We start from the raw sequence: 26,469 nt of genomic DNA, 5'->3' as shown, positions 1-26,469 counted from the left end.
TTTAACATACTGTTTTCCCACAGTGCTGAATCTTGACCTGCAGACCGTGCTCGCCACCTCTGCAGCAAACTTCTTGAGTGGGTTAGACCCACAGACCTTCTCTTCTCCCCTCCACATTACCAACCTGCTGCAATCTCCTAATCTCCCTGTAAAAGAGGTCAGCAAAATGAGGATTAAAAAACAAAAAACAAAAACCCACACCTTGTGGCATCTCTTCCACAATGCACATGCTTCTCATAATGGCAGGTGTAGAGAAAATCTGTAGGAAAGGTGCATGAGGTACTCCCTCCACAGTGCCTAGCTGGGAGGACACTATTCCTGCATGTTTTCCTGGGCTGACATTTCAAACACGATGCTTTGAGTGGGATTTGTCTCACCCTGCTTTAGAGATCTACATCTGAGCCAGTCACCCTTCATGTTCAATGGAGAGAAGTAGGCATGTCTGGGGTGTGAATCATCTGATTTACTTTGTACATCTCCTTAGACTCAGATGAATCACACACTAGAAGTGCTTATTTTTCTCCATTGACTATAAAGGGAACTGAGATGAATACTAAGATACAGACGTCTACATTTGGTCAGATGACTCTTACCCTCCACCTCCTGGGAAACAGCTTCAGGTAACGTCCTCCGCATGGGCAGTCACTGCCTTGCCTCTCGCTGTCACTCACCCATGCCAGCGCCTAAAATCAGGGCAGCTGTTCACTCACGCTCCCACCCCAAAATCTGCTACACACCCAAAACCAGTATGGATATCTGAACACCACTCTTTGCTGGAAGAATCTGCAGAAATTAATGGGGACTGGGGAATGTATTACTGTATTGAAGGAAGTCCCAGAACAGAAGGGTAAAATTGGAAGAATATGCATGGTAAGAGTTACCATTATTGGCGTAGAAAATAGAATCCTGTGAAAACATTATGTCTGGGGGAGGGGACATCCTCTTTTCCATTGGAACTGTAACAGCAGGGACCTCAATAAAAGAATTATCAATTATCAGAGGCTTTTAAATTTTTCCCAAAACATGAAAAAAAAAAAAAAGGAAAAGGAAGCATTCATTTGGAGAACTCGTGAACAGCAGGAGTCTGTGAAGGCGGATACCGGTTGGGCTGGCTCCCTGTGCATTCCCAACACCAGAGACCTGATGTGCAGAGAGCAGGGAAGTGGCAGTGGCAGGTCGCCTGTTGGCACAGTGCTCCACTACAGCCTTCCACCACCCACCCCACACTAGGACAGCCATGTCAACCAGCACGGTTAACGGCCTTTCTCCCCACAGCAGATACCCGTTTCAATACGATACTGCCAGAAACCTGTGAGTCCTCCTGAAGTCCAGCCCTGATTCAGTTTTACCTGCCTTACATGGTGTCCTTATTTATCTGCTTTTGTTTGTGCCATCATCTATGTGCTACTTACATTTATTGCAGGCATTCTGTTGAAAGATTTCATTGAGAATCAGCTCATCTCATGAACGTGACACTCAACACATACTGTTGTTGTTCAGTGAAATCAATTAGAAACATTACCTTGCTTGTGATACGCTCATTACCCACAGCTAACAGCAGGCCTCAAGATGCCTCCCTGACATTCCTTCCTTGACCCATCAAGGCATTTTCATAGACATCCTTTGTGGTTGTCCTTACGGTTCAGAAATCTCCCTGCCTCATGCTCCCATCCATACCTTCAAGAGAACTCACTTGCCCTCAGAGGTGTCCAAAAATACAGCATACACTTCTCACATGAGGCACGTTCTAGCCAGAAATAGCTAGTGTTTCCATCAGGCACGGCTGTCTACCCTTTGGTCTTCCAAGCATTCACTATGCCCACATTCTGCAGCTACGCAAGGGAACATTCACTTGCTCCTTTTTCTGGCCCAAGTATCCAGCAGAAGATTTCCTAAGTCAGGGCACAGGAGGACAAGCTGGATTTCAGAGACTGATGGAGGGAATCATAGCACTGTTGATATCTATTAGCACGGACCAATAAAACATCCAGGACAAACACGAGTCTTGGTTAAAAACAAACAGAAAGGATTTTTATAACACTGATGAAGTATTAAAGGTTCATTTTATTTTTACAAAAGCAATTAAAAACATCTGGGATGTCAAACGAGTCCCTGCGCACAGCGTTTTAACCCAATTCCATGCTATTCGTGGAATTTCCCCTGCACTTTAGTCTTGACTGAGCTGACCAGCTGAGGTGAACCAGACTTCTTTCCTCCGTTAGGAGAAACAGCTGGACGCAGAACTTCTGCTTTGTGTGGACAAACACCATGAACTGACGAGACATATTTTTAATATGAACAGTTGGCTGAGCAGACAGGCTTGGGTTTCTAAATACTCCGGCATCACAAAAGGATGTACAATGCCCTTCTGCTCAGGCCTGGCATAGATCTCCTATATGACCGTAGCAGCTGTCACCCTCTCTGTGCAATTTAGGAGTTGACTCACCTGGAGATGACATGTTTCAAACTATACTCTGAAAGCAAAAGGCGATATGCCCAGTGCTGGGTCTCTGGATACACCAGTTACTCCCATGCAGTCACCTTCTCTTCCATGAGAAAAGGAGATGGGCAAAACCGAGGCAATGCTGCCTTCCAGATTTCAGCCTGAGGACCTGTGCTAACCATCAGAAAGCCACACCTTCCTAACTCAGTATTTCCTTGGGCTGAGTCTGACTTTCTCTGCTTGCAGCAGCAGAAAGTTGCACTCTATGACACCTGCCCAGAATATTGAGCATTTGGCTTAAAAAGCACAGAGTCATGGGGAAACAATGACTAACACTAAGTCACTGTGGAATCCAGTCCCAAGGGGAGTACCTGCAGACAGCCTTGCAAATTGGTATAGATGTACATTAGCTTGCCAGAGTTGCATCCAGTGCTAATTTAATGAAATATTGCTGCAACACAAATAGGAGCAGGGATATTGTCTAGTCCTCCAATTAGCAGTTCCAGTGAGCCATTTCAGACCATCCTGAAAAAAGCTGGCATGCTTAGATCAGGTGAAAGAACATGGTGTGACGAATCGGTGACAACCTCTGAGGACGGCTTGCTTCAGACAGTCAAAATTACAGCCTTTCTTCGTCATCCTGACCACACATGGAAAGAAGACATAAAAATGCAGCTTATATGGTGCTTTGCAGATTGCTGTCAGTGTTGTGAGGCCTACGGCAGTGTTCACTGGGGTCAGCAGCGAGGTTCCTGTTGCCTTCTCTGGGAGCATGGGCAGCAGGGGTCAAACTGCACCTACAGGTGGGGAGGAAGCACACTCAGAATGCTGATAGGATGTGCACAGCTCAGGAGCAAGCTGGCACCCACCTTCTACAGCTGTAGCTCCTCAGTGACTGCAAGCTGTACTCCTGTGTGACAGAAGCTTCAGGAATTCAAACATCACTGGGATTTTTCAAAGCCTAGCTCTCTGCAGTACAAAAGACCTCAACTTGCAGCTTTCTGGGACTAGGAGACAGTTCATTCACAGCATCATAAAAATTCAAACCTATTCAAGAGCTGACCTTCATTCAGCTATCTATCTGAATAATGACACAAGCAGTGAGGATGGAGCAATTGTGTTTTCAAGGCTCTGTTTCTGAAGGTTTTGCCATGTATTTAACTTTACCTCAGAAAATGCCCTCTGCAGAAGACAGGAGTCTTGTGTTAAATATAGAAGTGTGCGATAGCAGCAGACAGAGAGGAGCCACAGGGCTGACAATAGGGAAGGGCCAGGGCTTTGAAGGAAGATCCATGGATCGTCTTGCTGGTGAGAAACCCTGGGTTTGCAGCAGATGAATGGAAGGAAGGTGGCAATCCTGGGAGCAGGGAGTTACAAGCTCTGCCTCAAAGAAGGAACCATTTCACTTCTCTTTGCCCTCCCCACGTCACTGGCCCTGCTGTGGGGGCTTCCTCTCCCGCAGGAGACCTGCAGCACAGAGGCAATCTCCCCAGCAAGGCAAGCAAAGCCCTGCAGCCTCTCCTCCCGCGCTGGCCTCTGCAGCAGCCAAGAGGAAAAAGCAGCTCCAGCTGGGGCGAGTCCTGTCTCCGGCATCTGTGTTCTCTGCATCAAGCCCAGCTGCTCGGCTGGGGCCTCGCTCCTCCCTCTTGCCAGGGCTGGTAACCTCCAGCCAAATGCCCCTCGGTTTGGAAGTCAGCGCTCTCCACCTGCCGCCAGCATATGACCCCGTCCCAGTTTTGGATTACCCCCGTGAGTCACGTTTTTTCCACCACCCTCTCCCAGCCTCCCCAGAGCAGCGGTGCCCCCGTCAGAGGTAGCACAAGGACAAGGGTAGAACAAATGCCCAGCGGTGCCTGGCTCTGGCACCGAGGATCAGCAGAGGCTGGGGGGGCTGGGGTGTGGACAAGAGGCCGAGCAATGCCTGCTGCTGTGTGGGGCTCAGGGGTCACTGGGCTCATGGGAAAGCCAATTCCCCAGGATGCGGCCCAGGACAGCAAAGGGCAAGGCTGTTTGCTCCCCAGGGCTGCCTGCCTCTTGCCTCAGCTCAGTCGTGGGGGCCCCACGCTCTGCCACATAACGAAGAGGCAGGCTGAACTGAGTCACCAGTCCCCCGTCTGTGTGGAGTAAAGGCAGCCCTGCCAGCTGGAGAGCAGCCAGGTGGCAACCCTACACGCAAGCAGGCACATGGCTCGGCCGGGAGCATCAGCCCCCCTCACAAATGTACGTACATGGGTGTACGCGAAAGCTCGGCTCCCAGCCCGAAGGACCTGGTTAGTTCGCCCCGCTGCTAATTTGGGTTGCTACTCAGGTTGCTGAGGACCCCCTCTCCCACCCCACAGCTCTGTCACGGCAGAGACCTCCTGCCTGCCTCCGCCAGACCCCTGCCCCACAGCTCCCATCGCGCCCCCCCACCGTGTCAGGCGTGCTGATACCTTCTGCAGCCTGAGGAAACAGCTCCCTGCGGGGCGCTACGCAGGAGGCAAATTCCACCACCGGGGTCAAATTCCTCAAGCAAAGAATCGGGAAGTCCTTCAGTACTGGGGAAAGACAGCAAAATAACAGAGCTCACTGCCCCCGTGGCAGAATGGGGCTTTAACCGACGGAGCTTCCTTCTGATCTGACCGACATGATCAGTGACTTGCATGAAACGCGTACGGCAGTGATAAATCGTCACAAACACTCCTCGACCAAAATTAAGTTACTCACAAAGTGATTTCTTAGAATGACTTCTCCGCTTGCTCTTCCCGAACTATTAAATTACACTTCTGTGATTAATTACTACAGCAACTGCAAGGCAAACTTAAAGTCGTCACCTAAGAACAAAAGGTCTTTGAGATAGGAGTTGTTTACTTTCAGCTGAAAGGACACATGTTCTAATTTGGTAAACTGTACGTTAGCTGCATTTTAATTCTTCAAGCAGAAAATAGCAGCTGCCTGCATGGAGAAGCAGAAAGGTGAAAATGTCATTGGATAAAACCTTCAAGTATTTCTCACAATTGGCACTAACAAATGGCTTCCGGAAGCTAGAGGTCACTGCACACACAGTCCTAGAGCTTTCAGGCATTAACCTGAAGTTATTGTATTTAACTTGAATTCCTAAAGCAAGGTCAGATGGTTTACCCCAAATGTTAGCAAATTCCAACAAGTAATCTAACACAGATGCTTTCATTCACTCCAGTGGGATGCTTCGGAGGCAAAAAAGGAGTGGTTTCAAGCAGGGCTGCCGCTTTCTCAGCACACACAAACAGCAATCACATTGCAGATGGGCTTTTTGCTTCCCCCAGATCTGAATGTAAACCCTCCCCCAAAAGGTATTAAGCCTGGTCTACAGAGATATATAATTTTTTAATGCACTGGGCAGCGGGAGACACTAGCTACTCTGTCACCTAAGTGTTTTTGGAAGAGGAAAAAGAGCTATTCAGCATTAAAGATTCAGGAATGTCTGTTGACATATTAAGGAAACAACCTCGGGGGACAGCTGACATGGCTCCAAGAAGCATTACCAAGGGAACAGTGACGCAAATGTCTTCCATTTTTACAGGCTGGCAGCTCGCCAGGTTCCCTCGCCTGATGTCTGATGTAATGCTAATCCCTATCTGGGTTAGCTCTCGGATATCAACCACAGCAGCTCACTCTGCTGCAATCAATACAGCACACTTTTTATAGAAGAGCGTATAAAAAAAATCTGCTCTAATCTACCAGGAATATGTACAGTAGAGTAATAGCAGGGGAAATCTAATGGCTAACCTGGAACTCACCCCAAGCATTCTGCGAGTGTACACGTGTGCACAGGCTTGTTCACGGACCCATATATGCCCCAAACCATGGCAAGTCCAAGCGAGGGCCATGCGTTGCAAGTGCTGGGTGTTCACCAGGGGGAGAAGAGCCTTCCAGTTCCTCTACTGTGTGACACATGAGCAAAACAGGGCTGGAAAATAAAATGTGCTATCAGAATTAGTATGGAAGAAAAAGTCTCTTTATGTACTAATGATGACATTTCGCACTTCTATGAGTAGCAAAGGGCTCCGTGGGGATTAACAAAGTCTCACAGGGTAGACAGGACTACCCAGGTACACAGCACTGAGGCTGGGAGAAGGAGTCACAGCTGCTTCATTCAGCAGTCAAAACACGTCAGCCCCGGAGTCAGTGACAATTCGTCATAGCGGACACCAACACCAGCACCCTGAGACAAGAAATGAGTAGGGGAGTATCCGGGAGAGGAATCCAGGGATCCTGAATTACCACGTAATTACCTGAGTAGTAATTTGGCTTGCTCATAGGAGAAGAACGATGAAATCTTGAGTAACCTCCAGTGAATATAGTCCCAACTTTATACCATATGCCATGGAAAGCCCTTCCAGTCCTTAACTGCACCCTAAAACCACTTTAGGGCACTGGCTTGCTACTAGCTGATCGTGCAGCTTCCTGTATCATCAGCCTGTAAGCAGTGAGCTCACACCACTTTAATTCCCAGGATGCTAGTATCAGAACTGTGAACATTGCTAGGTGTGTTCTTGCCCCTGAGAAAATCTTGAGGTGAACTTTGTGGGTAGCAAAGTAGATGAATCCCAGCCTGTGTCCAACACCTAGTGCTGTGGGCACCTTTGCAGGCCAATGCATTGCTTCCTTCTATTCCTCTTTCAGATAAAATTTAAAGGTAGTTTTGGGAAGGGTGCTTCCAAATAAAAGCTGTTGCAGTACTATTAGCTCTTGGGTTAACTCCTGCCAGATGCGAAAAGAACATTAACCTCATCATTCTGGTTTTCCAGAGGGGGTCAGCCTCACAGAACAACCTGAGAGCTGGGTTGGTGTCTTGGGTATTTACAGGAAAATCCATTTACATGGAGATGAAAAAGGCAAAACTCCCAGGTCTTGCTCAAGGCAACCTTTCCACTGCAGACAGAGCTGATTTGACTGAGTGACTGCCCCTACTTTTCCATGGCACCAAAATCAGAGGACACCAGTGTCCACCCACAATAGCCCATAACTCCTCTAGCAGCCACACGGCATGAGGCTCCTCCCCTGAGGCACTCATCAGCACTCAGACACAACCTCACACATCTGCCAGGCATTTCCTTGCATTTCTGCCTCCCTTTTGCCAGGAGCTGCCATGGCACGATGCTGCTTCTAGCCCCCTCTTCCTCCTCTGCTCTTTATTGCCTGCCAGCTGGGCCCTGGCCAGAGCAGCAATGGCTGCAGGCTGGGCTGCATGTGGGAGCAATGTGGGGGCTGCAGTGTGTGGCGGGTTTTCTGGGTCCCTCCAGCAGGCAGAAAGGCTCAGGGAGCAAAAGAAGGAAGGCAAGAGATGGGCAGAAGGGGCTGAAAATGGCACGGCAGATGTGGGGAGGAGAAAGCAGGGAGTAAACAGAGTTCGGCCTCATGGCTTCTTACTCAATTTCTACACCTTGGTTCCCCAGAAGCCATGACCCCTCACATTCACCTTCCCAAAACAGACGCGCACTGCTGCCCAGCCCAACAACAGGGATCTTCTCTCAAATGAGAAATATGATTCACAGGGCTGCACCAAACACAGCCAGAAGTTGAGGCCTCACCTTTTCAGGAGAGACCCCATCAGCCAGTAGTAGGCCTTGCCTGTAGGCCAGCTGTGGTGGGGTTTAAATGGGTAAGGAAAACAGAGGCATTCCCATTACAATGCCTTGGCAGACGATCTCCAGCCTTAACCATCCCGTAGTTCCTCCGTTACGTGCTGTTTCAGCAGCATTCCTGATGGAGCCCGTGAGCAGCGTGCCCGAACCAACCCCTTGCCTTTGGGAATTTCTGTTCTTCGGTGCTAACAAAAAAAAAAAGTGGTTTCCACTGCAGTGCAATTCTCTTAATGACCAAACAATTGCCTTTAGTTTTCAAGAAGAATACGCTTGGTTTGAATGGATGGCCTTGTTATAACAGCCCCACAAATCAGGCCAGTTGAGAACGTTAATACAGTTATGCTACCCTTCCTCTGACTTGTGAAAAGGTGAAATGTTTGATGACCAAAGAGCCATTCTTAAGAGCTACTCTTAAACAAAGGGCTCAGCTGGTTTTGCTCACTTCAGAATAAATAGGAAAGGCACATAGCTTAAGAGAATACACATTTTCATACAAAATACACATGGCAGTGCGCCAGATGTGCCTTCCCTTTGCAGCCCATGCACACACAACAGGGAGGGAACTGCAGGCCCAGTCCTCCTCGGTGGCAGTCAGCGATGACCTCCTGGAATTATGACACAACGCCAACGTGAAAGGACAATCCAGTCCTTCCTATGCGATCCATAGGACATTTGCATAACTTTTAACATATGTGTTTATATTTCCTTAATATTTAATGAAATGCTTAAGAACAAACACATTCTAAAAATGCTGATGTAATTACAGTTTGTTGTGCTTGAATTCTGAATGGAGAGCAGTCTCCATTATTTTTTCCACATGCTCATACTACATTATATTAAAAACATATTTTACTCAGTCAGACATGTGTTGTGTGCTTTATAAACACTTTGCACAGTTGGAAACATTCATGTTCAACAAAAATACAATCACCATCAATACAATGCAGAGAACCTCCTTTGCACTAAATGATCTGTGCTCTGATCAAGCGAGGTGATCACCAGAGGATCGTGCATTAAAACCCTAGCCAAAAGGACCTTTTCCAGAGCTGCATGCAGCTCAGCTGGATTCCTCGGGGCCCAGAACAGTTGAGTGGTAAAGTCTTCTGTCCAGACAACACATAGCCCAAGCAAGAAGACTCCAGACAGGTTAATACTCTGGTCTAGGTGGAGTTGTATTATTAAATTTTAAAGTAGAAGATAAATATCAGTTAGTGTCAGTGCCCTGCAAGGTTCATTGCCCTCCTGGTGTGGTCCAGTAACCTCTGACAATCCAATTAATGTGACTCAGATTGTGTTATTACATAATCTTTTTTACTCAAATCATCCCACTTCACTGGCCTACTCTTGGAGTTTTTGAAAGAACTCCAAAAAGATCACCGTGGTGTTTTTTTTCAAATGTTCACACAAGGCTGATGTTCATAATCTCTAGTGACCAATTAGTAAAACTAGGTGGTTTTCAGGGCAAAATACTTAGACAAAATTCACAGGAGTGAGAAGATGTCAGCTCCTCATTCTCCGAGCAAACATAGTCCTGTGTTGTCGATGTAAGAATCATCCTTACCCAGACCACTTCATGCAGCAACTGGGGATTTCCACATTTTTCCTGTGCATAAACAAAATAAGCCTGGGGTGTGGATTGGTCTCTAGTTCCAAACCCTCTGATTCTATTCCAAAATGAAGGCCCCATCAGGTGCAAAATAAACTCCTCTTCCCAACTGGAATAATATGTGCGCTACGTGCAGAGCTGCAGTCAGTGAGTAGTTGAATGCATTTGTGCCGGTTCCGTATTAATGCAAGGGTCAGAAAGAAAACATCAGCAACGAAGAGCATTATACGGACCTCCCCTTTTGGATGTATCATCCTGTGCCACATAAATATACATTGGCAGCTTGTGAGAGATACAAGCCTGTTCTTATGCTTTAATGTCTGATGACATCTTGATGTGACAGCAACATGGTTCAACAACATGCAGGAAATGCAGCTCATGGAAATAGGCATTTAGCAAAGGAAAAACAAGCCTTTCTTTCTCTGAAGAACACTGAAATGGGAGCACTCTTTTGTGAATTTATGGGAACGCATTTCCTTTTATTCATGATAGCAACTGTGTGTCAATTGGTAATAGTTTACCTCTCTGATTTTCATGTTGTGCTCTCTTTTCCGCCCACATGCTCTGCTGGATGGACACCCAGGCTCATCTGAATGCGTAACGTGAGGACCACAAAGCACACAAGTCCTAATTCTAAAGCTAGTGAAGAATCTGCTTTAGCCCAGACCACTGGGTCTGGGTTTGGTTTTGCACTCCTGCTCAAGAATGAATTAGCCAGAAAGGGAGTTGTATGCTCCACTACAACAACTTTTGCTCCATGCAAAAGTAAAGACACACTAGCCTCGGTCTTACCAGTGGCATCTCCTTCCAAAGGTGCATTTCGTACTGCGAAAACACCCAGTGAGGAAAATATTTAGCCTTGTGCCTTGAAATGAAGCCACAGCTTGATGCAGAGCTAGCTAGAACCAGCCTAGTGACCATTACCCAATGGTATGCTTGGGGAAGCCAAAGAAAATGACACCTCATGCTACATGCTAGGTCTGCTTGCTCCATTCTGCTCCGTGCAACTGTACGGCTGAGTCTCTGGCCATCAGAGGAGCCGTGCACAGATCTGACCAGCTGGAATCGCTCCACCCCTGGGTCATTACGATATTCAATTATGGCTCTGTACTTAAGTGACACAATAGATATGGGAATTGAAAGCAGAAAAACTCCTAACCTCTGATCCTGTCTCTACAACAGAATCCCTCGGTGGCTTTAGGCAAGGTACTTAACATCTCCGCCTCAGTTTTCCATTTGCAGAAGGGGGCTAATAATACTCAGCCACCTACTCCACAGGGGAGTCCTGAGGATTCATTACTTAATGTAAAGTGGCTAGAAGATGAAAACCTGCATGTAAGTGCCAAGTGGTATTACAGTTACCCAGGTTTAGCTTCAATTTTTGAGACTTGCTTTCCTTTTTAAAATGAGGAAAAGTATTCCTCCAAGTCTACTGAGATTTCTGTTCTGCACTGCATTTCCTACACAACAGGGAAGGAGAGTTGGGAGCATGAGAGAAAGGAGAAAAATGCGTCCCCTTGGATCTCAATCTACCTTTCACATCCTCTCAGGAAATTGTTTTGAAAGTGCCCGACACTTGCTGCAATATGCTGCAGTCACAAGGCAAAAATTTTACTCTTTCAAGAATGCTTTATGAGCTCCAGGAATAAATCATCTCTAGCAGGGATGGTTAAGCATAATGTTGAGAGTCTATGATTTTCCCCAGAGGTAGAGAAATCATTCCAAGCTTTTCTTCAATTTGGTCATGAAACTTTAACAAGAAAATACCAAGGGCCATTCTGGCACATCACTGAGATATGTACATTAAGACAAAACAAGGGGAGTGTTTTGATCCACCAAGTTACTTCCTTCTATCTTCAATGAGATAAATCTTTGATTTTAAGTGACAATTCATGTATGGCAAACTACTTTCACGGCAATGCAGTCAACATGGTGCTTGGTCAGCATCTTTAAACAGAGCAGCATAACTGCGTTTGACAATATGACAGTGATGGAGAGCAGAGGAACTGGTCATTCTAACACTAGCTGTGCTGAGAGTACAAACTGCAATAAACGAGTGCAGCAAACAAAAGGACTGGTCCACTATTTGCAAATTCTAAGATTATTGGAAACAAAGGAAATGATTTTGTCACCCCAGGAAAAAAAAATATGGCCTTTTATGATTGTTCTGAAAAAGCCCCCTGCCATGAACTGCTGCCACTCCTAAGAATTCAGAGCATGCAGCTAATGCATGTGGCTCTGCTTCCAACTTCATTAATAGGAGATTTTGGCACTGCAGGAGCCCCTCCTTGTGCATACTGGATCCAGATCTGGCCGAAGCACACAATTATGTTTCTGTTGAATTAGCCAGAGCACACAATGTGGTATTTATGCCAGTTTTGTGCTGACTGGAGGACAGCCGTTACCTGATTCGGTATGATGTCTGCCAGAATTTGTCAAACATATTTGAACCAGTGCTGTAAGTTTGTGCTAGCTCAGTGCTTGGCAGCGCACAGTTGTGATGTTCTGGTCCAGCACGGGGCACTTTATGCCAGATTTGCTGTTCCATGGAACTGCCGTTTAAGACGTGCAGTGCAGTTACATGCCTTGCTTATATTAACCAAACTGCCCTGCCCCTTCACTGTAAGAAATCATTCAATTCCCATATGCATAGCAGGGATTATATAATTCCAGAGAAAAGGCTCTCTTTTGATGTTTACTCCAGGGCTTCAGGTTCCTTAGTGATGCAGCAATTGCCAGGCCCATCTAACTCCTGAATTTAAAATGTTTATGTCTCACTTCAGTAAGTAAATGAAAGACACCAAGTTAATATAAGCAAAGCATGGAAAGAAAAGAAGGGTCAGATGAGAACAGAAATCACTGCCCACTCCTGCTTTTCTGACTTCCCATTGAGTCGTGTGTGGAGCCAAGCCACCCTGAGCTGAGTTGCTCCACTTTCAACAAATATTGGTCAAGTCTTGCAGGATCAGAGCCAGCTTTGGGATTCTGAGGCATTCTGGCAAGAGGACTCTGCTGGGATCCTCCCTTCCTCATCATCCCTCCCAAGCAGAACAGAGTCATTTAAAGCAAAGTGGGTGGGAGGGCTCAGAAATCTTTGAGCCCCAAAAGCTTGCCCGGGCAACATCGAGGCCAGCCACATGCACACGGGGGGTGTCAGCATCTGAACTATTTTCTAGAAACAATTCTCTCTGAAGGGAGCAGTCCTTCAGACAAAGCCTTCTGACACATTCTGGTGATTTTTAGGCTATTTTCTCTTCCTTTTCTTATAATTACTTTGTCATGGAACCCAGAATAATCAGCCAGAAGTGGTCAAAAGAGCCACAGAAACAAAACGCCTCTTGGGACATTGCAACACAATATTGAACCATAAAGAAGAAACTCCATTAACTTAAGAGCAGCATGAGTCTCTTTGTTTCACCTGCTTTCTCCCACGTCTCTCTCTTATTTGTCCTCTTTCCACCTTTCTCTCTCTTTCTTTCTTTTCTTTCTTTTTTTTTTTTTTTTTTAATCTTCATATCATTCTTTCCTCTCTTGGTTCACATTCCCTCTTCTCAAAAGACTTCTCTTCTCCTGCTCATTATCACTCTCCTTTTCTATTCACAGTGGTTTTGCCTACTTCTCTCTTTTCTCCCTGGCCATTCCCATTCATTCCTGGCCACCATCCTCCTCAATTTCTTTGCTCCAGCTTGTCAGTTCTCCCTTGCTCTTCTTTCCAACCCAGTTCTCTCTGCCTGCTGTTTTCTTTTCTTTAGTCTTTGCCTCCCTGAGGAAATTCACTTCTCTCCCTCCAAGTCTTGCATCTTCCTCCTCCTGATTTTTGCAATCCTCCCCTTACGTACACTGTGGATTATTCTCATCCCCTTTCACCTCACTGTTCTGCAGACCTTCTCTGTCCTTACTCATTAGTGACCTGGCAAGATATCCCTCACAGCTACGGATGTCACTACAGCCACAGGAGCCACAGCCATGGGAGGGATGCTTACAGACAAGAGACAAGGCTGAAAAGAATCTCTGCGAACTCACAGGGAGGTTATTAGTTGTGCTTATCAAAGGGTGGGTCAGCAGACAGGAAAATCCCTGGCTTATCAGTTTCTCCTTTAGACAGCTATGGCTGTTTTGTCACTGTTGTTAATCCTCTCCCGCTTTCCCAAAGAGCACTGTCGGTGCCGCTAAAAGTGCTGCTGGTTGCCCCTGCCTTTGCCCATCCTGTAGGTGGGAATGGTTGCTCTGGTCACAGGCATGCAGCAGTAGAGCCAGATCCCCTCTTCCAGTTATGCTGGTATGCAGCTTGGAGGCGAGTCAGCCTTTTGGATGAGATGCTCTTTCCTGTGGCTGGAAGTTGCATCAGAAGTTCACCGCTGAGGACAGCTGAGCCACCAGCCAGTGCCTGGTGGGATGTTTTTGTACTCTTTTCATGGGCTTCACCCAGGGACTTCCCCACCGTGCTGAGAGCTGACCCACCAACAGGAGAGCCACACAGAGATGAAGTGCTGGTGCTGATCACTGGCCGTGCCAAAATTGTGCACAGTGTGCTTTTAAGTTGCTGTGCTAAAACCCTTCTGCTCATGGCCAGCTTCCATGCTGAATGCTCTCTTCACAGGAAAAAAAAAAAAAAATCTAGAAACTAGCTGGGCTAACTCCTTCCCAAGGGCACCATCACTAAGTCAACAAGGCTGTGGTATAAATACATGTGTCCCATTGTTAGGGTGGGATAGCCAAAGCTGACCCGGGTTTGTAAGGAACACCCACAAAGATCCCCAGACGCCGAGCAACCAAGTTTAAAGCTCCCTAGGCCAGCGCCTTGGCAGGAGCCAAGCACAGTGGAGCAGCAGATGAACGTTTGCGTTTCTGCTCCATATCCTTCCCGGTCCTTTCCCTAAGAAAGCTAGAGGATTAGTAATTTTGGACACAGAGCCTACGCACACACAAACATGTATGAAATTGGCAAACGCTGCCTTCATTAAACCTGCGGAGGAGCTCAGGCACCGAGGGACTCACCTCCGAGGGCTTCACCTGAGCCTCACAGGAAGGCCGCGGCAGAGCCAGAAATAGAGCCCAGACCTCCTGACTCCGAGCCGCGGGCCCTAGCTGAAACACCGGCTTCCCTCCGCCACCCCTCCCTGCACACGCTACGTTGGCCAGACTGGAAAAGGCGTTCAAAATAAATAAAACCCTATTCCTGTGCCAAGTTTTAAAAAACATTTTCTTGTCATGGCTGGTTGTTTTCCTCCTGCTAGACGTTAGGCAGTCTCCACCGAGTGAGACAGCTTTCCTTTCTTCTCCAGGAAACACAGTTGTCTCCCACATGTTACACTTAATGTAGCTCAAGCGAATGTTTGAGGAAATTCCCCCTAATTCAGTGAAATTGTTAGCTTGGCAGTGGCGCTCTGGAAACAGGACCGAAGGATTGCGCTGGATTGTTCTTTTTCCTTTTTAAAGTGCACAGGAGAGCTCGGGCTCAGGACGGGCTGCTGAGGAAGACAGAAACTCATGTTACATATAAAGGATTTGGCAGGCCCCAACACAGAAATTTCCAGAAGTGTTTGCGTGGCAACAGCTCCGTGCCAATCCACATTTTTTAGCTATTCTGGCCGGCTGCCCGGCCGACAAGAAAGTCTTGTATCTCCGCACAGCTCGCTGGCTTCCCTGAGGAGTTTCCATGCTGCATGGCAACGTTGGATAATCTTATTTGTGCGCCAGAAAAACTCCTGCTACTTACACTGTTACTAAATACCAGATGTGCTTAATAAAGAGTAAGTGGAGCCAAACCTAGGGTAATCACATAACCTATCATTAACATTTTCTAAAAACAAAAATGCAATTGGAACAGCAGATTACTGTTTTGCTTTGTTTGCTTTACGCCCTATTACTGGAACCCCTGGGGTGCTGGGAACAGAGCGCGGTAGGAGCAGACAGCTCTGGCACGGCTGATGACATTGTTTACAATCACACCCCTGCACATCTGAAACATGTGTGAGAAAGTAAGGGCTAAGCACATTTCCTTTGCCTCGGCGCAGGAGCCGGGAGGGAGGGGAGGGCTGCAGCAGGAAGTCTGCGCCGAGCGAGAAAGTGCCGGGGTCGCGTTTCTCCGTCCCGTGGAGGCGGCCGGGGGTCTGGGCCCTCGCGCTTACACATCCCCAGATCCCCCGGTCACAGGAGTGAGGGAGTGGGCCTTGTTCCTTGAAATTTAATGACAACACGAATCCTCCAAGCCCGTTTAAAATGCATTTTTGTGTGGGTTGGGGGCCCTGTCACCACACAAAACGTGTGCACGTGTTTGCTGTGGATTTAAATGGATGTTGCACATGTGCACATCTGATGCTGACCAGACCCTTGAGGAAAACCGTTCAGTCACGGCAAGGGCAAGCAAGCTCTGCTGCAGTGGGCTCTTACAAAGAGAGACACACATACACTGCAATGTTTATGGCCTCCATGCAGCCGGTTTCTCCCACAGCTGGTTCTGCATTTGATATGCAGGAACAGAGTTAAATGAGCAGAAAAAGAGCACTTTTTTAAAAATTATTTTTTTATTTTGGTGCCCACTGCTACCCATCTGGAGGAGAATCAGAGCAAACACGCTCACTGGCTTCCCCCTACAGATGTCCACCCCTCACATGTCTGCATGCTCTGCCCAGTGGGAAGGAAGGCTCCTGGGGATGGAGCAGGAGAAGTCCAGACCTGGTCCATCGTGTGCGCGGAGCCAGGGAGCTGTGAGTCACCTGTGTCAGGCCACAGCCCGGAGCCACGGCTGGGTCCCTCCAGCCAACCTCTGACCCAAGGCAGTGGGAGTTGCAGCCACACAGGGCTGGGATATCTGATCCCAGGAGCCGGGCCAAGGGCACGGTGTGAGGAGGTGATGGCAGGTGTCAACCTGCCACAGCCCGAGGCTCGAGGGCGGCCACTTGCACATGGCTGCCAGCGTGACTGGGCTCGGCCTGGCCCACGCTGCTGGGGAGCCTGCAGGAGGCTACGAACGCGGGCTGCCTCACACCCTCCTGCTGTGACACCCTTGCCGCTGGCACCTTTCCTGTCTCCTCCACCATGATTTCCTGGCTGAGCGCAGCACAGGCTGCAGAACAGGCTGACTGAGGCAGCATGACTAGGGCAAGAAGCTGCCACTGCTCACGGGACCACAGCTTCCCACCCAAAGGCCCCCCTGGGTAGTCAGTGGATTTACTTCTGCCTGATAGCATGTACTGTATGGCACCATGATTAACATAGGACTGATAAAAGCATACCTCATCCCTCACACTTCTCCATACTGAGTTGGATCCCAGTCTCCACCAGCACCAGGAGAGCTGGGCTGGCACAGGAGGGAGGGACAGGCAACCACTCTGGCTTGCATGGTGGCAAAGATGCTAGCAGCACCCCAGACTGGCCGAACCAGAGCACCCTCTGGAACCACCACCGCCTCCTTGCAATCACAAACACTACCAGTTATGGTGAGGAGTCCCAAAAGGGGTTCAGGACACCCCTAGAGAGCTGAGGGAGCTGTGTGTGACCTGCAGGCCAGAGTCACTCATGGCAGGAGAGCACCAGTCTCCTCCACCCACCCTGCAAGCACAGAACGAGCAGCTTTCCCAAATTGAAAACCTGGGAGAGCTGCGAAGCAGCCAGAGGTTCACTCCCTCGCTGTGCCCACTCGCTGCGAGCCAGACGACCTTCTATCAGGGGAGCTGCTGGTTCGGGGAAGCCTCACCCCACCAGCCGTAGGCGGCACGTAGTACAGCCAGGAGGAAATTAGGTAGTGGCTCCCCCAACACTGCATCACTCTTTCCACTTCAGGCTATAAGGATCTTCTCAAAGAGTCAGGAAACGGCACAGAGGAACAATTAATCCTCTGCATGAAGGCACTCCTTCCACCCCTCACTGCTGCCTGGGGCTCCCGGCCCCTGCCCGCCTCACCCTGTCAGCTGCCTCTGGTCAACCGCCTTCCCCTTGGCCTCCTCCCCGGAGGCTGGGGGATTGCACTGACAAGGCCTGTCGGCTGCAAGGACCCAGGCACCCCCGTCACATCTCCCCCTTCCACATTGCACTGCCTAGGCCGTTAGGTTCAGTTTGCAGATGAACCAACCAAAAGATGTTTTCCTACAGTTGCTTCCAGGAGTCCATCCTGTCTGTTGTGCTTTGAAGGGGGGCCCATCAGACAATCCCAGAAATGAACACCTAATTCCATCCCTCATCAGCAGCAGGAAGGACAGATGCCTGCCAAGCAGTCACAAGGCATTCCACAAACACCTTGCTTCACCTTGCCACCAGGGAACAAAGTCCGTTGCCATTAGGAGATTTCAGGCTGCAGAGTGAGGATGTTCCCTCTGGCTTCAGCTCCCATAGGCCAGACACTCTAGAGCCGTGGGGGCCCTTGATCCCAACAGGGCTGGCCCATGGGACAAGCCCAGCCCCCTTGTCACTAAGGCAAATTTAATACAGAGCATACGTCTCTTGAGTTTTATGGTGGATCTGGATGCATGTGAGGTTTCCCGGTTTTACTGTGCAGGGGGGCCAGGCAGACCTGCATTTTGCAAGGCATTTTACAGATCTGAAACATGGGGCAGTCCTTGACCTGAAGAACTTTCTCTAGAGAGACAAGACAATAAAAGGGATTGAGCAAGAAAGCCGAGGGAACAGAAAATGATTCTGCAAATACCGCCTTCAGACCATGATCAATGTGAAAAGGGATTTGCGATGGGTTTTGAGGTCTTTATTAGAAGAGAGCTAACGAAGAGGCGTGAAAAGGACAAGGTCAGGAAAGAGCAGAGAGGGCAAATGAGATGAAGCTGAGAGGAAGAGGGAGAAGAAGGGGAAGACAATCCTGACAGGTCCCAGTAAATATTTTTCTGATCCCCAGCAGACAAGAAAGAGGGGATGGGATACAAAATGGGTCCTGACATATGTGGAAAAGATGTAGGGGGTGACTGCTTCATCACTGCAGTTCTCATTCTGGAGAGCCAAAGCTGACCCCATCTTTTCCCTTGTCACAGGGCTGCCATTTCTGCTTAAATAACTTCTGCTAGTTTCCATCAGTCACAGCCAAAGCTGGACAAGTGGGCAACACAATGTCAGGGAACAACTACAGCTTAATGCACATGAGAAAGATCTGCTAGAGCTCTCCAACACATTGACAAGTTTTATCTTATCTGTTGCCAGGCGGGACAAAGAACTGGAGGGACAGTGAAGGTCAATCAGGCACTTAGGAGAGCACAGAACAAGGAATAACTGATTATGCTGAAGGGCATCACATTTGCAATTAAGGCTGAGCTCCAAAAACACGGTATGGGGAAAGTAATCTGTTTCTCTTCCCCAGTCCAGCATAAATAAGGCGCCCCACTGGCCACACCACAACTGTGTTGGAAGTGTCACTCCCCTTAGTGAGTCCCCACCAGGTCCTCAATGAAGGGGGATGAGCAATAAGCCTGTAAGTATTTACAAGAAAAAGGCTTAGCACAAAGTGCTTCTGGGCACAGCTCTGTTGCCAGTAAAAAGCATGATGAAAAGCATACTTTCTTTGATGAAGCCTCAGTCGAGTGCTTTATGGGTAAAGGTGAACTTAGCATGTATCATATTTGTCTGATGGCAAACAGGGACCACTTGTGAAATCCATCTGACTGGATGTTCTCAGAAAATCTTCACTAAACATCTGTGAGCTTTGAATCACCCCATTGTTGTCAGGATTTCAGATGGAAATTGTTCTGGATGTGAGAGAATGGTAGGTCACTAATGGCTTATTTCTTATTAAATGCTTTGGGTTTAGGGACTTTGGGCATACGTAGGTATTTTTCTCCTTGCAGATTCACATGAAGCAAAATACTAGATAATGAAAAAATCAGAGAGCAGCTTGTCTTTTGTTAGACTAGTAAAGAACCAGGTTACTGCTGTGTTAAGACAATATGTGAAAATATGTGAAAAGTGTTTTTGACCCCCTAGAGCAGAACAGCCCTGTTACTGATCGTGATGAGCAGCCCATGAGATGTGACTGCTGGGGCCAAAGAGGAAGGCGCAAGGTGTGGTTTGGCCCTGGAGAGAGACTCAGCACATCTGGCTTAACCTCCCAGCTCTGCTGCTGACATCCTATCGTTTTATCTCTCTTGCTTTAGTATAGCAATTCAACAGCACCAAAACTAATTGATTGTGCTTTTAGGGTTAGATAATCTGCTGAATGGCCCTTAAATTCTCCAGTCTGAAGCGGCAAGCATAACGTGCCTCTGCTGCAGTTGTCAGCCCGGAGAGGGCAGCTTCATGCTGCAGGGAGCTGCAAGGAGGATACAGAGGGTGCATCCACTGAATGCCACCTCCATCACCTCTGTGAGCGAAGCTTCACAGGTTATCTCCAAGGTTTCCCTGGAGGGGAAAAGAAATAATCGCAGCTTTCCTAATTCAGTCCCTGCTTGGTGGGCTTCCTGCTGCCTGGAGCCACCCGATGGTGTCCATGCTCACCTGACCTGCTGTGAGTTCAGCCTTCCCTCACTTCATTTCCTCAGCTGCTAAATGATACTGAAGTCACAGCTGGGATTCACACCACAGCGGACTGCTGCACCAAAACGAGAACCTCCATGAGAACGCCTCTCAAAATAATGAGAGGTGTGAAGCAAAACTGGTGCCCATGTAGTGCTGGCCACCTGGACTCACTTGGTGTTTTGAGATGGCAGCTAGCTGTTTATAGCAGCTGCCTACATGAGCAGTGTTGTTCTTTATTTTACAACCTCACTCTGAGTTTCCTCGAGTACCCTGCTGACATGGGGCGAATTTGGGGAGTAGTCTTTCCTCCCTTTTCCCAGAGCAGCAAACATCTGGGACTACTGAGATACCGTCATCTTGTGGCATTGGCTGGCTTTATTCTTTAATGAGTTTTTCTGTAACGACTTCATGATGTTTCTCCAGGGAGGACAACTGTCTCATCTGAAACCTCGTCTCACATGCTCCTTTATAGAAGGATGTTTTATGCTAAGGCTCTTGAAGGAATTTCCTTTTGTGCTCTGTCCCCACCTTTCCCTGTTTAATTCCTCCCAAATGTCTCTCTGATGCTTAACCTGCGGGTCGCCCTGTTCACCAAAAACAAAGCAAAATGCTGTTTTGAATAAGCTTGGGATACATGGATGTCATTTCTGAACATTAGCAGGCCACATGATACTACCAACTTTATTTGATCCCATTTGCTGGAACAGCCTGAATTTCTCAGGGGCAGGTTTTTCCTCCTGGTTCATTATTGTTCAAACCCATCAAGCGAATGGCTGTGGAGCGGAAGCTTGAATGGGCTTGTTTAATGAGCAGGCGAAGTCATTCATCTGCAGCCTCACGGTGCTGCAGCAAGGCTACGTCTCCCCCCTCCTGGTTTTCCTTAAAGAGTTTTCCTGGTTTTCCTCCCCTCCTTGTGGCATGACACAGCCAGCAAAGCAGCTGCGGCCGGCGTGTGTGCAACGCTGTCGTTTAGCATTGCTTGGGATATACCAGCCTCCTTTTCAGCCTGCTCCCTGCCCGAGCTCTGCCCACACCTTCATGGTTATTGCTGGGACTGCTGGGGCAGCTGTTGTGCTAAACCGTGGCAGGGAAATGGCCCTGTTGGTGCTGCCACGGAGGGCGCAGACACACCGTGACCCCCAGCACCTGCTGGGTTTGGAAAGCCAGCCCTGCACCCACAGCACGGGCATGCCCCCGGCAGCGTGGGCTGCACGGAGCTGGTTTACTCCCCTGACTCGCCCCACGGCTGGATCCAGGATCAGGCCTGCAGCTGGCGTGAACCGGCCCATGGAAATTCGGTGGAGCCCTGCCAGGCAGCAGCAGCTGAAGTGCTGGCACCAGAAGCTATTTTTTATGCATAAAACTAGCTATTTTTGCATGACCTTTGGTTTCACAGCAGCACCAGAAAAGCGTGCAGGCTGCCTTTCCCTTGCGAAAGCGCGAATGGAAGATTTTTTATTTTTTTTTTTGCTGGACGCTTGCTTCAAAGACGCATTCAGGGCAGATAAGTGATAGCATCTGTCAGGGTGCCATTTTTGCACTGCGCAGCCAGCGTGGGAGCACTCCCTGTCCCCCTGCTCCCTGCCTGCTAAAAACAACTGAAACTAATTACATACCAGGAATACCAGCGTCCCCGCAAAGCCTCTGCCGCACAGCGGCTCTCCCTCGCTCCCTTTTTTCCCTTCCGCCTGATTCACCAGGGCTTTGGCCGCGCTCCAGGATTTGGGAGGGTGGGGGAGAGGCAAGGGGGGGGGGGCTTGGGAGGGCAGCGGCTTTTTGAGCTCACCGACAGCCTCCCCTCGCTGCGGTCCTGTGCGCTCATTTCCACTTCACAGATGCTGCTGAGCTCTGCCATGGGGAGACAAATCCCAGAAGTGGAAGGGAGCGTGGCGGGGAGGGAGAGGATGAAAGCAGTGAAGAGCTGCATTTATTAAGCTGTTTTTCTTTCAGTGAAAAGAAGCATTTATCAGTGATTTCATATAACATGTGAGACGTGGCTTCCTGCCAGTTTTCTAAGGATGCAAACAACCCGCTGACATCATATGCTAAATATAGGAGAGTTCCTGCTTTAGGTGAATAAATAATGCAGATGCAAAAGCCCAGGTCTTCAGTTACACGTTCATTAGGATCGGTCTGTCAGGTTCAGACAATCGAGAGAATAGCATCCAGCTTCAGCACCGAGTGATAGGTGAAGAATGCAAAACAACTGCAGACAATAGGTGATTAAGCAGATTTCCTTGTTCTCTGCTTTTTCTTACAGCTGCTGCGTTTCATGTCTGCAGCAACCCATGCTGCAGCTTTTCCAGCACAAGCTCTGCCGTGTCCCTCCCTTTTCCTTAAAGCCAAGCCTTAACGACAAGCATGGGTGGGGAGAAGCTGAACAATGAACGCAGCCAAAATGTGGAAACTTCCCCAGGCGCTTAGCGGGGGAAAAAAAACAGGAGAAAGAAAAGGAAGAAGAAAAAAAAAAGAAGAAAAAAAAAAGCTCTGATCAGGCTATGCAAGCAGTAAAACTGCAGCAGCTCTGTATGAAGCAGAAGTTTTCCATGTCCTGTCAGAGAGAGGTTTTAATTAGGGTTTCCCAACGCTTAACACTCTTGATCCCTCTAGTATTTTTGTACGAGGCACCCATTTTAACAACTGGACGAGGAAACCTGTGGCAGGCTCCGTGGCGCGTTATTTTAAGCTCTCAGAAAGTGCCCGGAGAAGGATTAGGGTTCATAATAAAATCTAATCAATACTTTTAGCCTTGCCTTCCTCCAGATCAAAGGCAGAGGGCAGGAGAAAGAGTCCGGAGCCATTCTCACTGGGTGGAAGGGAGACACGAGGGCAGGAAACAAGAAGACAATGCGCCATAAAAGCTGCCGCAAGGTGTTGGATCAATGACAACATCTGCATGAATCCTTCCCCTCGCAGCCCGGGCTACAAAAGAAGCTGTTACCATGGAAACTGGCGCAAAAGCATCAGGCAGAAGGGAGAAGGCTGTAATGAAAGGTGGGAGAGGGAATATTTTTAGATCGCTTAGGAGGAACGCTACCAAATGACATCATCCTATCTCGTTATTTGCACCAGTGCTATGTAACATGTTGCGGCGTCTGCCCCGGGCTGTTAAATGGAAAAATGTTATTATGCATGTGAATTATAAATACTGCGGTGAAACTCGAGCTCGGGAGTTATTAGACATCACTATTCTGTAATAAAGAAGAGCATTTAATACACTGTGCTGCACGGACTCACTGTACGATACAAGAAGCATTGTGTCTAGGATTTTAATGTTCCCAGAAAGTAATTATGACTCATCCTTTTATTGTTATTAAGAAGCAAAGTGCAAATAATTTTACACATTTGATATCCCACACATCAACAAGCCTCTTGCACTGGAGAAACATGGCCTACTTTTCCAGAGTGCTCCGTGCCAGCATGCTTTGAGTGGATGTGGTAGTAGTTGTAGATGCTCAGCACTGCCAAAAAACCAACCACCCATTTCACATGTGAATGCCTCATTAATTTCAAAAATACAAACTGCACATTTCACTGTCTGCAGTCAGCTCCCTAGGTAGGGCCAGACCCCACTGAGAGTTAAGGACCTGGTAGATACCTGTGATACCTACTTGAATAAAGCTCTAACACTGGGGAAAAAAATAATACTGACACATTTGCTGTAGTTTTCCTGATCTGGGGGTCATCCAGATGGTGGGCATATCTGAAATGAATCAGATTCCCCAGCTAAGCCCCCCCCCCCAAATACACACGTAGGTGCGGCAGCATCCACACGTGCCAGTTCCCAAATGTCAGCCCTGGCAACACGCAGGATTGACTCCGAACACGTACACCAGCCTGGCGGGTCGGTGTCTTTCAGACAGCTCTCCCGACTGTCGAGCGGCCGGGAAAGCCTCCAGCCCTGGAGGTGAAGCAGGCAGGGTCTCGCCTGCCTTGCAGCGGGACGTGGGAGCCCGGCGCCCGCCGCACTTGAGAGGTGCGAATCACTATTCGGGTCACACCGCCGCCGGTAACGTGAGAAGGGTAAACCCGGAGGAATGTGCTTCTTGTGACTGCAAAGCTTCGAGCCTGCTCACTGCACCGGAATAATGATCAGCAAATGCCACGCTCAGCTAGAGAGTGTGCTGTCACTGGAGATGTGCAGGGACTGAAATTCCCAGCCATGCAGATATCCACTGACGCTGCCAAAATATCTGCGGGTTTGCCCTAGCTTCTGCCCTGTGCAAAGCAAAGCACGTGGGTCCTCAGCCATTTGTTTTTGCACTCGGGACGAACCCCTGTGTCAGCAGGGAGGCGGTAACGGCAGCCACCCCGATGCCAAAGGAGTGAGCATGGGCACAGGCGGGTTTGCGTGGCCCCATTGCAAAGCGGGGGCTGCCCTGTTTTTTTTTCATAGCGCTCCTCCTCGCTGGGCTAAATACACCCCCTGGCCTCCTGTGCCTTCTCCCCACTGCTCATGCCACCTCGGCTGTGTGTCTTTGCCTCCCCATCCCTGCAGTAAAAGGCACTGGTGCAGTCTGACAGGGCATGGGTCAGCTGGGGAAACAGCGAGAAATAGCACAGAGAGGATGGTGGGTGGTTGGGCGGGCAGAAATAGGGACAAGCCAGAAAGTCACCGCCTGGCTACAGGCAAGGTTTGCTTAAACTAAGGGCAACAGGCAGCAAAACCATTTGTAAAGCGCTTTTTTTTTTTTTTTTTTTTTTTTTTTTTTTACTGTGCAATCGTTATGTGCTTCTCTTCTCCCTGTTTTAGCTCTTCTTCCACACATATCTGGCTCTATAAATATTTTATAAATTGTGAAATGTGTGTGCTACTTCTGGTCCATCTTCAGAGCTGTAGATGAACACCAAGAACCACTGTGTAGCTTAGGCTGCGGAGCATGTCCATGGCACAGGACCTGAAAAGGTGAATGAGTTTAGCTGAGCCTAAAATAACATGACCTCAAAACATTTTCTGGTCTAAATAAATGCAGTCCAAGTAAGATCCCTGAGTACATTGTAACTAAATTTCCTGGCTTAAATAGACCACGAGTGAGACAGCAGCCTTTTTATGATGGGATTGACTAAACTGACCTATTCTACACATTAGCTTCATTCTGCTTAACCTCAGCCCCTTTTTCTAGTTAGGCTAATACCCAGCACAACAGTGAATAACTTTTCCTTTCTTCCTGGCTGCTCTTTTTTGGCACTTCTTTTTTTTTTATTTTTTTTTTCTTCGTGTTTTTAAGGAAGGAGGTTAGGGTTCTACATCTTACAATATTACTGTTGGATATGGATGAAAGAATATTTCATACAACTTATCATTTAATTTGTACTATATGTTAGCTTTGGCAGTGCCAGCATTGTAGTCATGCCAATAAAGAAACTTTTGATCTGAATGAGTTCAAAACTCAGCCAGGCTTGAAGTAAGGTTACAGAAAATCATTTCAAATATTAAAAAAAAAAAAAAAGTGCATATTTTCAGGGATACGGGTGCTGTTGATGCCCTAAGTGGCCTGTTTTACAAGAGGCATGGGTTTTCTGCAAAGCCAAGGACCATTTTAGGAGGACACACAACCTGGGCTGAGGAGTCACTTTCATGACTGGAATTCACCAGACGTATTTTGGGCACTGCCCCAACTTGAATCCTAACAGCTGCGGACATGTATGGCTCAAGGGGCCTGCACAGATCATCCAGCCCCTCTTGGCCTCCCTTTCCCTCTCTTCCTGTCTTCCCCAACCGGTATTTGTTTAACCTTTTTAAAATATCTTTGGTGACAGGGACAGCCCTCTGCCAGGGCTTGCCTCTCCTGGTAGTCAGACGTGTTTTTCCTTCAGACCTAACCCAGGTCACTCTCACTGAGGAACAGCTCACCTCCCTCTCTGTCTACCTGGAGACTAGTTGGTCTAATGGCAATCCTTACGTATTTGACACGTTGCCACGTCTGCCCTCATCCTCTGCTCTTGCAGACTGGGCAAACCAGTTCTTTTAACCTTTCCCCTGAGAGCCACCTCCTCCAGGTTGCCACCGCTCCTGCTCTTCTCCGGCCTCTCCCCCAAGGAGCAGGAGGCCTGCAGCGGGACTCTGTCCTCGGTCTGGCTGGGTCCTGAGGAGGGGGAACGGCGATGTCCCCGTCCCCGTACCTGGCGTGACCACCAGTACCTCATGGGCGGCCCCTTCCCCATCCCGGAGCAGAGGCCGCTGCACTCTTGCCTCCAGCGGCTTGCCCAGGCCTCCCCTGACCAGGCAGGGCCAGAGCCTCGCATCTCACGTGGCCGTGCCTCAGCCCAAAGCCAGAAGGCTGCTCCTGCATGTGGGGAGGCTGTGCCTCAAGCTCAGAGCCAGCAGACAGGCCGGGCCTCGTTCGGCTCTGCAGGGC

At 48.5% G+C, this 26,469-nt stretch overlaps 2 long non-coding RNA genes across 2 annotated transcripts; both read right to left on the bottom strand.

The window, feature by feature from the left end:
* Window positions 1-2,044: 2,044 nt before the first annotated feature.
* On the bottom strand, window positions 2,045-5,670 carry LOC308193525. The gene is made up of 2 exons (XR_013949703.1): window positions 4,876-5,670; window positions 2,045-3,240 (listed from the first exon to the last, which is right to left on the bottom strand). It is a non-coding gene; the product is annotated as an uncharacterized lncRNA (long non-coding RNA).
* Window position 5,671: 1 nt separating this feature from the next.
* LOC308193526 lies at window positions 5,672-21,812 on the bottom strand. The gene is made up of 3 exons (XR_013949704.1): window positions 21,727-21,812; window positions 14,654-15,126; window positions 5,672-6,371 (listed from the first exon to the last, which is right to left on the bottom strand). It is a non-coding gene; the product is annotated as an uncharacterized lncRNA (long non-coding RNA).
* Window positions 21,813-26,469: the final 4,657 nt, after the last annotated feature.

The sequence above is a fragment of the Anser brachyrhynchus genome (genome assembly GCF_964034855.1).
Source record: "Anser brachyrhynchus genome assembly, chromosome: 3".
In the NCBI taxonomy this organism is placed as follows: Eukaryota; Metazoa; Chordata; class Aves; order Anseriformes; family Anatidae; genus Anser; species Anser brachyrhynchus.
Note: the sequence above shows the minus strand (reverse complement) of the source record. Positions and strands in the feature narration are given on the sequence as shown.